The 5,830-nt window shown below is 43.1% G+C and overlaps 1 pseudogene; it reads left to right on the plus strand.

Moving 5' to 3' along the window:
• Window positions 1–450: 450 nt before the first annotated feature.
• On the plus strand, window positions 451–921 carry LOC108348966 (60S ribosomal protein L29 pseudogene; annotated as a pseudogene).
• Window positions 922–5,830: the final 4,909 nt, after the last annotated feature.

Below are 5,830 nucleotides of genomic sequence, written 5' to 3' on the forward strand. Positions count from 1 at the left end.
ACAGATGTTTAGAATGTAGTAGGGATTATCCTGGTTTAGTTAAGTGGTAGCTGTAGGTTCTTCTCCAAGATTTCATCACTTCATTAGCCTGGGGTACTTAGCTATGTTTCTGGTACAGCATTATTTTCACCTTGATGAACAGGTCTCAAGTCCAATTCTAGAGCTGTTGGTTACTACTGAGGTCTGTGTGGCGCCACCGCATGCTAATGTTATTGGTCCATCATGATCATTGTGGGTTCATGGGGATCTTAGCTGTGTAAGACTGTCAGTTGATTCATTCCTTTGGTAGCTTCCGTAGTGCCTTCTGGTACCATGAAAACTAGTCCTTGAGCAGGAGGCTTTCAGGTCAAGAAATTCTAATAGATTGACAGATGAATAGGTTAGGAAATGGTTCAACACCTTTCTCTTCTAGTCCCAGCTGCTGCAGGAGCTGTGGGTTACCATGCAGACATGGCTAAGTCTAAGAACCACACCACACACAACCAGTCCCGCAAATGGCACAGAAATAGCATCACAAAACTCCGGTCACAAAGATATGAATCTCTTAAGGGGGCTGACCTCGCGTTTCTGAGGAACATGCGCTTTGCCAAGAAGCACAACCAGAAAGGCCTGAAGAAGATGCAGGCCAACAATGCCAAGGCAGTGAGTGCACGAGCAGAGGCCATCAAGGCCCTTGTGAAGCCTCAGGCCATCAAGTCCAAGATGCCAAAGGGCTCCAGCCACAAACTCAGCCATCTGACTTTCATCGACTACCCCAAGCTTGGGAAGAGGATTTGAAGCTACACGGCCAAGGGTCATAGGCTCCGTCAACCAAAGCCCAAGGTTCAAACCAAGGCAGAGGCCAAAGATTCAGCTAAGGCCCAGGCTTCAGCTCCAGCCCAGGCTCCCAAAAGTGCCCAGGACCCTGTGAAGGCCCCATAGAAAAGGCTCCTGCCAGTGTGAAGACAGACTGTGTGACAGACAGATGGCTGTGACACACCTACCTACACACTATGTACAGATGACCAGTGTCCTGTGCTGTTTACAAATAAACTTGAGACAAGAAAAAAACAAACAAAAAAGAAAGAAATGGTTCAAGAATGGTTTTGCCATAAAAGGCAGTGTAGAGCAGCTGAGTCTCTGCTACACTATCTGGAAGCGAATAATCCTGTCTTTCGTAGGGTTCTGACCCAGAGAAGGCCATCTTCAAGCCAGGTATGGGTCCTCAACTGTGATCAGAAGTGTAAGCCCAAATAAACCCCTCAGTCCCCAGCATTGCGCCATTAACAACAAGAGACCAAGGCAGGCCTCCCTTTCTTCCCACTGCAGTAGAAAAGTCCAATGCAGGTTACATTCACCTCAAGGCAAACCATGCTAAGTTTGTCTCCAGATTTGTATGCATGAATCCTATCCAAACTGGCTTTTTAAAAAATGTTTAACTGCAGACACACTCTTGAGATAACCCACTAACACATCAATCCATTAATATATGAATTACATAAAAGGGTTGGTTCATTTGTGAAGGCACAGCCCTAATCAGCTCTTAAAGGTCCCATTGCTGCCACTTCCTTCTGTCTTATAATGGGGATTAAATAATGGGTCAGGAAGAGACAAACCACATCCAAACCTGATTAGTCGTCTTTCTTGTTGCTATGACAAAATAACTAATGAATGTTACTGAAAGGAGGAGAATTTGCTTTGGTTTCTGGCTTCGGAGGTTGCCCATCTTAGTGGGGAAGGCATGATGGGAAGCGGCCCACCTGGGGCAAAGACTATGACAGACTCTCCTCACAGAAAAGAATACCAGAAGGCAGAGAAGATGACTGGAGCCTGGGGCAAATCTAACTTTCAAAGGTCCATTCTTAGATACCTACTTCTTCCAGGCTAAGCCCAAATCCCAAAGGCTTCATAGCCTTTGAAAGCACCACAAGGTTTGGGTAGCTGTTGGAAACACACATGCCTGCTGAGAATGCTCTGAAGTGAAACCCCAGCAAATCACAGACGCAACAAGCGACTCCCCGTGTAACACGGGGTGACTATCCAGGTTCCTCTGTGAGTCTAAGGTCACTCCTATTGCCCACACAGTTTTAAAGCTGGCTGCTGATGTTTCTGGCTCTGTTTCATGGGATTCAATATTCTAGTCCAAAGCAAAGGAAACACTGTAGGTAACAGGAAGGGAAGGACAGTCACACATCACAACCATAGAATGGCAGGGTTGGAGAACTGGCCCAAAGGACTATGGTGATGGGCTTCTCCATAGCCATCCTATAGCATGAGGACTAAGGAAGCTATATGCCGCCCTGGGCATCTGTAAGACCTAAGGCATTTGCGTAGTGGAGGAGAGGGGAGACAGGCACCCCTCTCACACTCCAGCTCAGCAATGATGTAAGGTTAACTATATCACATTTTGTTTTACTTCCTAGTTACTGCTTGGTTTTCTAATCATCACAATACCTTTCAGTTATGAATTGTCCAACAAGCTAATCAGATTCTCTTGCCTCTTCAACATATCCTACATGACACACAGCCACAACTGGCAAGACTACTATTATTACTAAAGTCATTTAAAAGTTTCGAAGTTCTGGCGATGCTCTGTAGAAATGTCGCGATAGAACAAAGCCCAGTGTATTCCAAATGTGGTACCCCGGCCACCCAAAGCAGGTGAGCTGGTCGCTGGAGAAACACAACATTTCTTAGTGACCATTTAGCACACTATGTAGGTGTTTATGTGCAGTTGCTTCCCCATATCTATGGGGAATATCTCAAGACCCTCAACGAACACTTGAAGTCCTATGATACAATTCAGTGCTGTAGGTGAGCATTGGAGTATCGAAATAGCTGATCTGATAACCAAGGTGGTTGTGGTGGCTATTCTTGGTTGTCAATTTGACAACATCTGCAATTAACTAAAACCCAAACATCTGGGCAAACCTGTGAAAGCTCGTTGGTTTTTCTTAATTAAAGTATTTGAAGTGGGCCCACTTCTAATCTGGGCTTTTGAGGTGAAAGATCCACCTTTAATCTGGGCCACACCTTCTGCTGGCCACCTATATAAAAGACATAGAAGAAGGAGGCTTGCTCTCTCTTTGCCTGTTTTCTCTCACCCTCACTGTCAAGTCCATTCCTCACTGACATTAGTGCCTGCTTCTTTGAGATTCTAGCATATACTGAAGACCAGCTGAGACATCCAGCATCGTGGACTGAACAACTACTGGATTCTTGGATTGTCCACTGATATACAGCCATGGTTGGACTAGCTTGACCACACCCTGTAAACTATTTTAGTGAATCATGTATGTATGTATGTATGTATGTATTACCTATATAATATATGTATATATAAATATACATTCTATAGTTCTGTTCATCTAGAGAAGCCTGACTAATACAGTGGTACTAAGTGGTAAATGGGTCAGTAGTACCCCAGAGTGGATGTGCTATAAGAAGAGATAATTTACACCCTAAAGCAGAATAGAAGGAGAAGATACAGAATTGTTCTTCTGAATGCCCTTCTGAATGACATGCAATTGAAAACTGATGGAGTTGTTCATTTCTGGAACTTTCCTTTGCTATTTCAGACTGCTTTGAACATGGGAAAAAGAAATGGTGCAAAGGGAAACTGTGAGGATGAGTGTGTGCACTTACATGTTCTGGCTTATGCTTGTGGACAATGGGAAATTCCCTTTACAAGTAAACTTATTTAAGTAGAATGTGTCGATTTAAAGTGAAAATATGAAACAAACAGATTCAGAGAAAGCCATTCAGTGATGAAGTTTTGGGAAATCCCACTGTAGACAAGACTATCTATATGCCATGGGTGTTGTCAAACGTCAGACAGAATTTTTGATCTCTTTGGGGTCTGTGTGGAAATAGACTAACAGACTGATGAAATGCTAGCTGAAAGTCACTTTGACTATGCATCCAATTTTTAGATAGAGCGTTTTGTTTCTCTGTGCCATGTGGCTGCAATGTCCTCTCTTGTATTCTGTTTGAGAAGGATTGAAACATGTGGCCTTTTTGGAGGAGGCATGGCCTCGTGGAGCCCACACCAGCCCCAGTCTTGTTCTCTCTGCCTGTTGCCTATGGATCAGGATGCAAAGCTCCTGGGGTTTTCCAGTACCATGTTTCCATGATCCCCAACACCATAATCATGGACCAATCCTCAAAAAGAGTAAGCAGTTCCCCAAACATTTCTATAATTTCCCTTGGCCATGGTATCTCTTCACAATGATAGAAAAGTAACAAGGCATTACCCAACCACTCCTCCCCTCCAAATTATAAATAATTTATAATAAATTTATAATAATTTATAATCCAAATTATTTATGGATGACCCAGTGTCCCAGGATTTTGGGGTTTCAACAGCAACCAATCAAGATCAGGGTGTCCAGAATGATTAAGTTATTAAATTATTTTGATCTTCAAAAGGTGGGAAGAAGCCAAGAAGCCTGCTCTAGTTTGCTTTGCTGCTGTGATAAACACAGTGCCCAAGAGCAACTTGGGAAGAAAGGAATTCATTTCATCTTAAAGGCTACAGTCCACCGTCAGAGAGGGAACTCGAATCAGAAACCTGGAGGCAGGCACTGAAATAGAAACCACAAAGGAAACCTGTTCACTAGACTGCTTCCTCTGACTTCTTCAGAAATTTCTTATATACCTCAGGTCCACTCGCCAAGGAAGGGAACAGCCACAGCCAGATGGACCCTCCTACATCAATTAGCAACTTAGAAAATGCACCACAGACATGTCTAAAGCCAATCTAATGGAGGCAATTTCTCTATTGGGATTCCCTCTTCCCAAGTATGTCTAGTTCTGAATCAGTTTGACAAAAACTAAGCAGCAAAAGAGCGGTTAGCAAGACCTTTCTTGCTTCGTCATACTAAGGTATTACTTTCAGTAAAAAAGGGTTCTATTCTCACAACCCAATGACCTCACCAAGTTCCCACCTTTTAAATATCATCACACTGAGACTATGACTTCAACTCCCCAAATTAGCACAAAACTTTCAGTCCATCGTACCTGGATGATGTTCTTGCCTGTGGCTTCTCCAAAACGCAGTTCTTCACCTTAGCCTTAGAGAAGAGAAGGCTGAACATTTCTAACTTGTTCCTATTGATTCTATTTGTTTAAAATGTTATCAGATCTCGAGAGGAACACTGAAATAACATACCTACCATGTGCAGAGTCTGGAGGAATGTAACTCATGGAAAACATTGGAGTATTATGTGTGGTGGTTTTAATTAGAAATGTTAATTAATGCTGACCTGAATCCACCAGAAAGAAACATATATTTGTAAAGAAGTTAGGCAGTGTATTGTGTGGGTTTTGCAGAGATGTGGGCATTTTAGTTTGAAACTCCTGCTTAGCGGTCAAAGCTTAAGACTTGGAACTTAGAGATTGGATCTCTTTAACAAGATTGATATGTAGACAAATAAGTCACAGGTTCAATCCTGCCTCAGTTTCCTCTCTCCTTGAAAAGAGCAGAGCTATAATCTCTACACAGTTTTTGAGAGATCAGTTCGAAAGTCCAGTATTTTGTGCAGTTGGAGGCATGGTGCTTGGGCACAGCGTCTCTGCTCTCTACTTCTCAGATAGTGCTGGGCTCACGGGTCACCAGAAACAGATGAAGAGGCTGCCCTCCCCCAGCTCTAACCATATATGCAAATAACACACAGCAGGACTGAGGACTCCAAACACTAAGACCCCTTTCCTGTTTGTCACTCCTCTCGAGTGCTTGGCAATAATGTAAGGCAAATATCAGGAGGCCAGCGGGGAATTACTGTTAAAAAAAAATTAAAAATGCTGGTGTGTTCTGGTGTAATTAAGCAATATAATTAAAGTTCTCCTGTTG

This window comes from Rattus norvegicus, chromosome 19, assembly GCF_036323735.1.
Source record: "Rattus norvegicus strain BN/NHsdMcwi chromosome 19, GRCr8, whole genome shotgun sequence".
In the NCBI taxonomy this organism is placed as follows: Eukaryota; Metazoa; Chordata; class Mammalia; order Rodentia; family Muridae; genus Rattus; species Rattus norvegicus.